Raw genomic sequence first — 11,891 nt, 5'->3', positions numbered from 1 at the left:
TCGTGACGTTCAGTGCTAAGCTTCTGTGGGTCTTCTGTGGTTGTTGAGCTTTTCTAATAGCAACTAACCATACAGAGAACTTTGTGAATTTCCACCACAACATACACCATCTACTAAGTCATGGCATTCACAGAATGGAGGGATCCTTAAATGAGGGCCTGCATGCCCTTTTTCGTTAACCGTTATGGGCTATTTTAATTTACCGTTAATCGTTGCCGGCCCGCTCTAATTCAACGTTAAGCGTTATCGGTATATTCATCGTGAAGCGTTATTGGTCGTTTTAATTCAACGTAAAACGTTATTTGACATCCTAAATTCAGCGTTAAGCGTTAATGAATAATTCTTCGTTACGCCTAATTTTGCCTTTCAAGGTGCAGGAAAATGCGTCATTGAAGGTTTAAAAATACAAAATTTCCCGGGGGAGAATGCCCCCGGACCCCCTACATTGCTCGCGCCTTTGGCGCTCGACTCGCGCTTCTGCACTCGGTCTCTTCGGCTCAATTACCGGAAAACAAAAATCTTGAGTAAAAATATGAAAACATCAGAAGGACCGACAAACACTCTCAACACCATGATGTGGGAAATGTGGGAAATTGCGTTTTTGAAGGCTTAAAAATCCTAAATTTTTCGGGGGAGCATCCCCCAGACCCCCTCAGCTGGGTAGAGCCCTGGCCGACGTCGACTCGGACTCCCCTTTATTTGTGGACGCACTCGGGGACCAGGGCAGGTGGGAAACACAGGGAACACATACCTTTAATGCGTGCCTCATTACATGTAAGGTGTACGTAATTTTGTCAGTGATCACCTTTTCTCACAAAGCGAGATACCAAATCAAGTGCAGCTCGAAAAAAAGCCTGTCAATTTACCGTTAAGCGTTGCCGACCGTCCTAATACCGTTAAGCGTTATCGGCCCTGCTGAATTTACCGTTAACCGTTGTCAGGACCCCCCCCCCCATGCAGACCCTCTTAAATACTTGGACGTCAAATATAACTGTGATATGATATCTACGATACAACGAATCATAATCGGAACACAACTTCTCGTGGTTTCCCATTGAAATTATCATCAATATTCCGTTGGAAGGACTAAACGTACCATCACCGTCTTTGTGTTGTACTAAAGATAACCGCAAGAGGACGCTGTTACGTCACAACCATCAAATTTGCCATCAAACAAATGCGGGAGTGACACGGAAGACTTTCTGCAGAGTAGCTATCTCTATTGCCAAACGTTTGGAATGTATTGAAGTCTTTCACGTATTCCTCACACTTTCATTCCTAGAAGGCCACCAAACCATTAGTATATTGTGATCTGTTGTATGTATTATAGTGTTTCAGGGAACCTTGTTGCATCTATAGCCATTTCTTGTATTCACTTTGCAACCACTTGTTTCCCTTGAATATAATGGACGCTCCCCACATAATGGCCCTATCTACATGAAACAAACAGATATCTATTCCCTGATGGAGAGTCCTGAACGAATTTGAGTCGTTCCCTGATAAGACCTTCTGTCGTCCTCCCAATCAAGAACAGATGGCACGAAGACAGGAAAAGAACCCGGGCTCGCACAAAGCAGAGAAGCACTATTACCACCCAGCTTACCGCAGGGTCAAATAGTTTGTTTTTACTGACACAGAGGCAAGAAACAATACGCACATCTGTTGGGTACAATCTTAGGAGCCAGACCACCGACTTGGTGTAGCAACTTTTGAGCATATCTGTGGCTAATTTTTCAAGAAGTGATTTGGATTTGCTGGAAAACAGCGTACTGATTTTCGTTGGCCCAACATATAGACAGTTGTGACTGAGGACGAACAACCTGGGGTCATAGACTGTAGATTGGGGCAGAGAGCGGGTACAGTGCGGCCAGGATCTATAATGAAAGCCACCCCTTACTGAACATGCCAACCTAGACCGCCATGTTGCACCGCCACAAGGACACTTGAAGGACACGCGAGGATTGGCTTGGTTGCTGGGATGGCCGTCCGAGGGAGGTAAGTTGGCCCGCTGTCGTTGGAATTAGTCCAGTTTGTGCCCCTCAACCTCCTTATTGCCTGGCATATCGTCAGCTTTTTGATACTTTCTTCTCCGATAGAGCGACGCACGGATTTTACCCAGCTGTGTAGAGGGATGGAGAAGTGCGTCGAATTTCGACTTTCTCAGCCATGGCGCCCGCTGGGAGGTTCTAAACCTCTCAGAGTTCCGGTGACAAAACCACTTCATAATAGCTTCAACTGTCTCCTTTGCCTTTGTTTATTTTGATCGCTCCCTAAAAGACCGTTTTTGTCCATTTCAGAGTCCTGTCTAAGTCGTCTTTGTTAATTTTTCACGTGAGTTGTGTGGACATTTGTCCCTAGAGAGTAAGAGAAAATGAACCCCCCGCCCCAACCCTCTAGGCGGGGTATGAAGTATTGGCGAGCCGTACTGTTCCCTGGTTATAACCGGTTACGGGATAGGAGCCCGTCAGAGCCCGCTAGATAATTAGTTCCTGATTTCGGGTCCCTCCGGGGTTAGCAGAAATAGTTGGATGTGCTCGGGTTATCCAATGAGCTTCAAATGGAGCTCCTTGGGTTATCTTTCTTCCTTGCTTTCTTCCATTTGGTTGCCGTTCTTATATTTCCTCGCCTTGTTTTGTTGTGAAACGTTATTTTATGAATAATTACCAGACACAGATGTAAGAAGCTGTTTTAATTCTACTTTAAAGTCCACATCTTGATAACATACTGTACAGTACAGCACTTTTAGCGGCTTGAAACACTTTTGATTTTTTAAATGCCTTGGATGGCATATGGTTCCAAGCCATACGATATCGCACGCAATAAGTGGAGGGGGGGGGGTAATTTTGTACGCTATTTAGTGAGGGCCTGCATGGGGGGGGGGGATTACGAATTACGCGAAATTTTCGCCGCCAATTACGAATTACGTTGATTTTTGCGGAGGCTGCGTACGAATTACGAAGTCTAAAAAGGCCTTATTACGCCTTACGAAAAAGGGCATGCAGGCCCTCTTTAGTACACTCCGTTTCCAATATCTGACATCAGATGTGACGCCCGGGTCTTCAGTTTACAAACATCTGAGATTAGGAAAAGGTGGTTGTTTGGTTTGGAGATTTGATGGGCAGTGCCGTGTGAGACGGAGGTCAGACCACCGCTGCCCCTCCTCTACACAAATATGCACGGAAACAGATGGGGGAGAGGGACGGGAGGTTTTAGGCATAACTCTCCAAGCAGATGTTGGTGGGGAAGATTCTGGCATTTCTGCCATATTCTGGCATTTCTGCCATATGCCTCGTTTTCTGTCGTCACTCTGCACCAATAGAGAATTAATAGATACATAGATAGATAGATACATAGATAGATGGGCTTTCTTTTTTGTACTGGTATCTTTTTTTACGCCAGCTAAAGTGAGATAGTCTAAGTAAGTCCGACCCTTATCTGTAAGGGACCCACGGTTTGTATTGTTAAGTACAAAGTGTGTCCTTAATAATACAAAGCAGCATGAGTCGTCATAGCCTGGGTGCCGGACCCACGGCACACTAGGCTCAAAGTTATCCTGTGTGCTCTGTGCCGTGCATGGGTCTCACTCTGGCACCCAGGCTAGAGTCATCATGACTTGATAGATAGCCTGGTTGCCAAACCTTTTTTAGATGCGCTGCCGAGTCTGTTTCGTAACTAGGGTCCTCTTTGATATCCTGGTTATCAATCCTATTTTTGACAAAATATTTATACCAAAACACACAACGGAAGTTCAGGTACTCTGGGGAGCTTTTGAGTCTCTTGTTCAACCCTGTTAAGATGTCGTCTTTTCTCTTGTCACGTGACTTGATGTGATAATTACGTGACAAGAGATCCTATTTTTGCTTTCGATTCTCTTCCATCCTTTGGACGAAGGAGAGAACGGGAGAGACTCGGCAGCTAAAATAGGTTTGGTACCCAGGCTATATACTCTGACTTTGCAAAATTGACAGATTTGCTAATCAGCACAAATACCTTCCCCACCGTGTATTGTAAATCATATGGTGCTGCTTGGTGCATGCTTGCCAGGGGGTCCTAATCTAGCTCTTGATCTCTCCATTGTTTACTAATCTGCGTAGACGAGGAGCAAATCCAGGAAATCCGATAATTTCTATTCTCAGCTGGACGCTTGGTTACGCTAAACCGATTGTAGAATCTGAAAGAATTTGCTAACTGCTCAAGTTTTTTTTTCCATTGTGTGATTAGCTATATGTTTAATGGTTTGGATATCTGACCTACTTAGTGGCATGCTTGAGACTGTGAAAAATGTCAAACGTTTCAATGGATCATCCAGAACGCATTAAGTTTCTTCAAGTTCATTAATGTCGTCAATATGTACAGAACAAAGAGCTGTATATGGCTACATTTCTATAGTATAACTTCCAAACAGCACTAGTTGTACAAGCACTACAACAGGGAGAGTCCAAGTTGGTAGTAGTGTGTTTGTCTGTGTCTCTCTCTGTGATATAAAGTGCTCAGTATGAAAAGCAGCCAATTCCATTGAAGTCAGGTATGACCCGGCCGGGGTTTGTACCCGCGACCTCCCAAATCCAAGACTCTAAAGCTACCCACTAAGATATTGTATGCAGCCAGAGAAAAGATTTTTCGCTTCAGTCAGTCTGCCCCATATTTATAGGAATCCTGTTCTAAAATTAGTCTGTTCTTTCCGACCCTTTCTGTCTAGACGACCCTTCCGACCCCACAAATAAGGAAACTTTTAATACGATGTCGTCATCTTCCCTGGGCCTTCCTTCCGACATTTCGTCCCTTTTATGTCCTCAATCAAACTTCAAAGACACGAAACCCAAGATAGGAAACGATCTATAGATAAGGTCATCTGTAATTTTGTGGTTAATTTTGTGTCAGGGAAGCCTTTAATCTATCAAAGTCATCTTTTGAAAACCTTCCTTACAAAAAAAAAACTTCCAATTTATTTTTTGAAAGTTGACTGTGACAGTCGGCCAAATGCGTTAGTTCTCTTTCCAAGAGAACCTTTTGACACCGATAAAAGTAAATAAGGTTAAAGTGTCATGAAAGTTCATCTTTGTTGGTAGTAATCATAGTTAAACGATGAACTTTATTCCAACAAAAGATTACATAGAGATCAAATTTTCAGCGACCACTGTCGCCTTCATCAGGATAATTAACGATCAATCACTTCAAAATCTCGCGAGAGTTACTGTTACAGACACGTGACCACACGAGACTTTACTGATACGCGACGTGAGCAATTGATCAAAAGTGCCAGGGAGTTTATATCGTCTACCGTCTCGTGAAGGCTAGAGTGCTCTGATATATAGAGCCTCTTTAATGCCTCTTAAAAAGTAGTCCTGTTCAGTGTCCAGTATTCTAACTTTGTCCAAATAGACGGTATGGCCCGGTGATGTGAATGTAAAAAAAAGTAAATTAGGTTAACGATAGCTTCAAATTACATCATGGGGTTGTAGCTTCCTGTATGTTCTCTACTTGAAAAATAACCATGAAAATTAATCGGTCCAAACTTTTTTTATTGCGTCTACCCTTGTTTGGACCCGGGCCCTAGTTTTCCACACTGTAGTCTTTGAAATTTAGAATGTCCATGCTTGTGCTGTTTCCAATTAGTTTGTCTTAGATAAGAAGGGTTGGGGTTATCTTCAAGTTCTATGGCGGGATGCAAGGTTTAAATCCAGCTCGTGAATACATGTACTTAAATAAGATTTTCTGACAAGTACGAATGGTTGTTGACGAATTCCTGACTTGCTTTTGTCTTTTTCTAACCGCCAATGTCCCAAGATGCACCTGTTGCATTACACAGCGCATGCGCTGATAAAAAGGTGTTTTTATGAAAATAACAGCATTACTGCATTCGAATTATGTAGCTTGTTAGCCTGTTACTTGGTAAAGTATTCTCTTTAGTTCTGTAGATTTCCCTGTCATCTAAAGATCTTCTCTTCCTAAGCCCAGTTCTGATCTTCCCAGACAGTTTGACCTAGCCTTGACCCTCTTACTCCAGCTACTATTCTGGAGTCTATCATGCCCACTGTAGTCCAAATTGTAACCAGATTTCAACATCGGCATCACGTGCACCAGCTATGAGTCAGCTATGACTCACACGTCAATGTCGATCTTTCTGGCCAAGTGTACTTTGTCCACGAAGGAAAGACAGACACAATTGAATTTGAAATTCCGAAAGTGCTTTGCCATACAGGTTAACGTTACAGTGCTACATCTTTATAAATCATTGCTTGCTGCATCCGTTGGTTGTTGTTAATTTTTTTTAACGATAGCCTGTTATGTTTACCGAAGGGAAACATATTGTTTTTGCTCAATTACTTCTTCTTCTTCTCCAGTGACCTCAGACCTGAACCAATGTTGTGTCTGTTGCCATGGTAACAGATGTTGGGTTACATCATGTTGCAATTTCATAGCAGGGGGGATTTAGACTCCTGTCATCAGACCATATATATGAATGTGTTTGAGTAAGAATTAACAGAGCAGACCATATGCGAATTTGCCTTGCAAATGTTACATTTCTTGTTTGTGATAGCTAATGGCTCTTGATGCTAATAGCTCCTTTATACGAATATCTTCTTTATACTCTTTCCACAAAGCAAAGTTCAAAGACAACCGTCAGTCAGCTAGGTCCGCCCCCCTCCCCACCCCTACTGAAACCTGTTTTACCTTGTACTTCATAACACAACCTCTCCCGTCGTCTGTTGTAAACGACCATCCATCAGACCTACCCAGAGCCGGGGATAAACAAGATCGGCACGGTTTTGTGTTGATGGAACCATGAGAGGGTGTTTTTGAGGGCGAGGTTCACGGACAGGCTACATGTATCTACTTTCTGTCTTCTGTCATACTTTGGGCGATGTTCCAGGTTATGAGAAAGACCTCGATGGCACCAGATGAACTTCAACTTCTTAGTGTCATAATTACTTAGGCTCTAGTTTAACATGCTGGTCAGTTTGGTGTTCAATTGTAATCAACTAGCATCTCTGTGTGATCTTCCTCTGATATACTAGTATGAGATCTTCAGAGTCTATTGCAGTGTAGTCTTTCATAAATGTTCAACAGACGTCCTTTGAAAAAATATAGGCCCATTTTCTTTTTTTTGTTGTTAAACTGCCAATGGTGCCCTGTTTGAACTTCAATTGACTGATAATTCAGGAGTTACTATATTAATCACACTCACTATCAATGACTAGGAAACGAATTGTCAACATAGTTCAGCCGAAATTCAGAAAATTTGCACCTTCCGACGAACTCTTATCGCAGTATCTTCGAATTCTCACAAAGAAGGTAATTATACGCCTTACTGCACTAAAGAACAGTTAGCCGATCTATAATTTGTGGGCACGCAAAGAGTCAGTCGGTCAAAGATCAGTGTGCTCTACTTGAGTTGTTCAAACTCATGGCCTGTAGTACTCTGCGTAAATCAAGTGAAGCCGCAGCTTTTGTGAACAGGAAAGTACTGTGGTCTCTGTACACCACAATACCCCCCCCACACACACACTTCTATCCTGCACGGGTCGGCTGCTATAGTTTCAGGCGTTCTGTAGCCTAGTGCCAGCTGACCCACAGCACAGTAGGCTCAATGTTATCCAGTGTGCAGAAACTTTAAGCCCTGTGTCTGGCACCCAGGCTAGGTGTTCTGTGGCTTTTTACTTGTAGGGAATTAGGGCTCTATCTTTTAGGTAGTCCTGTGTGCACATGTTCGGTGAATTTACGCCATTATTCGTTATTTGTGCATTTTTGTCGGTGCTGTTGCAAAACACGAGTAAAGAGAAGGGCACAAAACGTTGTTGTTTTCATGAGTTGGGATGTAAATGGCGATATGTGCACACACAGTGGTGGGTTGGATCGTGAATAGGGTTTTCTTTCCTCGCACCCTGTGGAATTGTGAAGACCGTGTCGAAAGCATTCTCTTTGCTCGGACCGCTTCTGAAAGAAAACCGCGTCGAGTGACCGTCAGCTGAGGCCGTCTCCTCCTGTGTCCCACCGCTGCTTACGCCATCGTAGTTAGCCGCGTCTGGTCATCTCAGCAGCAACACGGCACCATCGTAAATCTTCTGGACGACTTTATTTCACCCACAAAAACTCTAAAGCCCCAGTACATCCCGTGTATGTGGTCGGCAGGCAGCTGTTCAACTTCAGACAGGTTCAGCTGCACGTGCATCCTTGGGCGTAAGGATTCGGGTCTACGTAGTGTCGCAAAATGCATACTTGATGTCTGGATCCAACAGATCTTTTGGTACCTGCATCATGCAATTGCGGAAAGACAGTATCAATTTGGCCAAGCAGTATTCATTTGCCAGGCCAGGCAGTGAAAATTTGCCACCCAACATTTGCCACTAGTGTAAAAAAAAAGGTACCATCATAAAAAGAGAGCCCACGATAAAACGGCAAAAATAAACCTCTACCTAAACCTCTGTTTGTAGAGTATCAGTTACTCATCAAGGTTGCTGCAATTGTTTCGGTTGCGTAACGGGGTTTTGATTGGCTGCTGTAGCATACCATACGTCATCCCTTCAGTCAGTCGACTAGTAACGAAAGAACACAGAAACACTGAAGACGAATTCAATGAGCCCTGTGATGTTCACTAACGTCCAAATAGTGGTCATGGAGCCTGGTCTGGGACGCTGATGATTTGAAGAGCAATGGATTGAGGGTCTAGAGACGACCGCTTTGATGAGCGGTATTAAGTACATTGTACAATCCTAATTAACTTGAATGGTGTGACATCTTGACAGTGTCACTCATTCCCTATTTCACGTTGGTGTCATTTTGACTAAAGGTCCACTTTACTACACTGTAACGGTACATTTCAGCCTTTGTTGTAGCAAAATGATATGAACCTCAAGTACTAACCTGTCTTTTTTGCTATTTCAAAGAGTTAACCTATCGTTTTGGCTACGAACACTTTTTTCTAAGAACTTTCTTTAGCCAAAAAAGAAGAAAGATCAGCACTTGACATGTAAAATACGTCCTTCTGATAGATGGTGTTCTTTAGTGTGTTTGATGTCCTTTGACCCGAGCTCGTTGGGCAGGTTAGCGGTAAATTGGAATTTCGGGAGGTCAGCTGTCCCTGGTTAGACGTTAGACCAACATGGTTACCTCACGGTGTCGCTGTTGCGATTAGTCACGCTCGATAGCCTTAGCTGATTGGTCAGTTTGTTGTCAAGTCAATCTTTCTCTTTCTTCATCATCTCCACAAGGGAGGCCATGGTTGCAGTGAATGTTGTGGATTTGTTCGTAATCATGAACAGAATACGTCATAAACGTTACGGTTTACGATTTTCTTTGTCAGTAGTATTTGCATGTAGTAAAGTAGTACAGTACAAGTAGTACAGTACTGTACTTGTAAGTAATAGTAGTACAGGTTTAGTAGCACACCATTAGTAGTACGGTACTAATACTAGTAGCACTAGTATGAGCACCGTACTGTACTAGTATTAGTACACGGAAGAAGGCGGATGATTACTACTTGCTTGGTCAAAGCTAGAAAGACGATAGCAATCTGTTTTCTTGCAAACTAAGTAGCTTGTAATAGATTTTTTTATAGTAATACAGTATATAGTACTATAGTATTCCAGTTAGTTCAGAATACTGTCAATGCGACCGCCCACTATACACCGGGTTTGGAGCTTTTTGTGAAACCGCTTTGCTGTCTATAAATAGAACGTGTTTTTCAGACTTCTAACCATTAAGGTTTCTAAAGCTGAAAACAATTTAGAAGGCGCCGTGACCTTTCAAAGCTTCGCATCCACGATAACAAGATCGGCCTGCTTCTTCTTCACAAAGAAGGCGCTTTGTGTGAGTTCCCCATAAAATCCAAGGGTGCCCACAGGATTATTTTACTGTATCTGTATCGATATAGCCGGTGTAACCCCCCTTTGGCGTAACACACCAGCTTCGCAGGCACGCGGAGCGGCGGCAGCTAGCTATATCACACCGAACGACTTGTTACACCCAATCTTTGCACATTTGATTGCAAGAGTTGTTTAAAGCTTTCTAGTGATGATGCCCCAACTGTGCTTGGTGGCAACGAGTTCCAGTCTACGATAGTTCTGGGGAAATACGAGTTTTTGAATACCTCAATTCTTGGTTGATAACTCTGATATTTGAAGGCATGGCTGTTTCTTGTTCTTTTCTGGGCTTTCCTTTTAGGCTCTGGTCAAAGACCAGTAATCCACGCAAGCGCAGTGGGCTCAGTTTAGTCTGAACCCAAATGAGGGCCTGCAAGCCCTTTTTCGTAAGGCGTAATCAGGCCGTTTTAGACTTCGTAATTCGTAGGCAGCCTCCGCAAAAATCAACGTAATTCGTAATTGGACATTAGCCGCAAATCGTAAAGTCGTAATCAGCTCTGAGACTTTAACGTAATTCGTAATAGGCGGCGAAATTTTGCGTAATTCGTAATCACTACCCCCCCCCCTTTGCAGGCCCTCCCAAATGTAAAGCCGTTTTTTTCCTTTAACTGGATGTTATAGATAACGGTTTTAGTCTTTGAATTTTGTTGAAAAACAGAACAGACTTTCAGCAATGTTTGGGATGTGGTCTTGCGAGGTCAGAGGTCACTTCTGTATCTTAGAGTCATATTCACGATAGTTTCTGCCGTATGAAATTTTCTAGTTTTAGAATAAATAAACACTTAAGAGGTTGAAGTACTCTGCGAATTTGTGTTTCCATGGTCTAATTCTCAGGTAGATGACTTTTGACCTGATCTTTTTTCTGGCATAATTCCCATACATCCCATATGTTAGGAAGCCCTAATACTGTCATTTCTATCTATCAGTCTGGCTGTCAATATAGGACAGGTGGAAAATATTCCGTTCAAACAACTCCACATGTGCAAAAACTACGAGTGACCTTTACGTCAGTCATTGCAGTTTTGATAAGAAAATATAAGCAGACCAACCACAGACATCCTAACATGTTAACAGCTGCAGATCAAGCAAGGCTTACATGTAGTGCAGGCCAATACGGCACCTCTGATTGGTCACCCCATTCTTCAGTCAAGTTTATACATGTACGTCACTGGATGAATCGTTAAAATCTTTAGCGTAGAAATTGCAAAGACATTTGAAGTAAACATCACAATGATCGGATTTGGCAAACTAACAGGAATGGCCTTTCTCAGTCTCTCTGCGGGGTTAGGCACATAACTCCACCGTGACGTCTGAGTCATCAGTCAGTAGTTTTACCATGATTGGACCCACGTGTATCACTCCGCAGGATGCTACTCGTGTGTGTTATTTTATGGCCATCCAAGTTCAAAGATGTATCCTTTGACCCATTCTATTGTTTCCAAAAAGCAAGTTTTATTATGTTTACCGAAGAAAACCTATTATTTTTGTTCAGTTTCCTCAATGACCTGGGCCAGACAGTCTATCACCATGACAACGAGTTTTGGGTTACATCATGTTGCAATTTTATAGCAGGAGGGATTGAGACTCATGTCTGACCATATATGTGAATTTGTTTGAGTAAGAATTAACAGAGAAGATTATGCGACGGTAAACATTGTGTATTTTCTTTGCAAATGTTAGCTTTCTAGTTGTAATCGTATTTCCTTTGCGGAAATTCTGGATGTTTTGAGCTGGGAATCAAGTTCAGCCTTCATGACCTAGTTTGTTTAAAGAGTCAATGATCTGGCGATGCTTCTTCTTCCTCATTACCCTGATATATGATAAGACTGGTCAAGGTCCCAGTCGTTTGGATGCCCCTCGTCCCACTTCTCCCTTTACATGAAAAACATAAACTATCGTGGGTGGTATAACGAAGCATTAAGTGGGTATCAGGCGGTAGTAAGGTCACAAGGTCATGACCTCCGTATAGAGGTCAGAGTCGTCCTGATATCCACATAGTATCTGCTACGTTTCGTTCGCTAGCACTGT

General features: G+C 42.8%; 1 protein-coding gene across 1 annotated transcript in view; it reads left to right on the top strand.

The window, feature by feature from the left end:
• Window positions 1-1,652: 1,652 nt before the first annotated feature.
• The window catches only part of LOC109467327, a 40,197-nt gene continuing 29,958 nt past the window's right edge, over window positions 1,653-11,891 (top strand). The window contains exon 1 of the mRNA XM_019765272.1: window positions 1,653-1,995. The gene's annotated coding sequence lies outside the window, so the exon portion shown is untranslated. The remainder of the gene's footprint in view (window positions 1,996-11,891) is intronic.

This window comes from Branchiostoma belcheri, unplaced genomic scaffold (assembly GCF_001625305.1).
Source record: "Branchiostoma belcheri isolate BF01 breed outbred unplaced genomic scaffold, Haploidv18h27 scaffold18, whole genome shotgun sequence".
NCBI lineage: Eukaryota > Metazoa > Chordata > Leptocardii > Amphioxiformes > Branchiostomatidae > Branchiostoma > Branchiostoma belcheri.
This window is presented reverse-complemented; position numbering and strand designations above follow the sequence as displayed.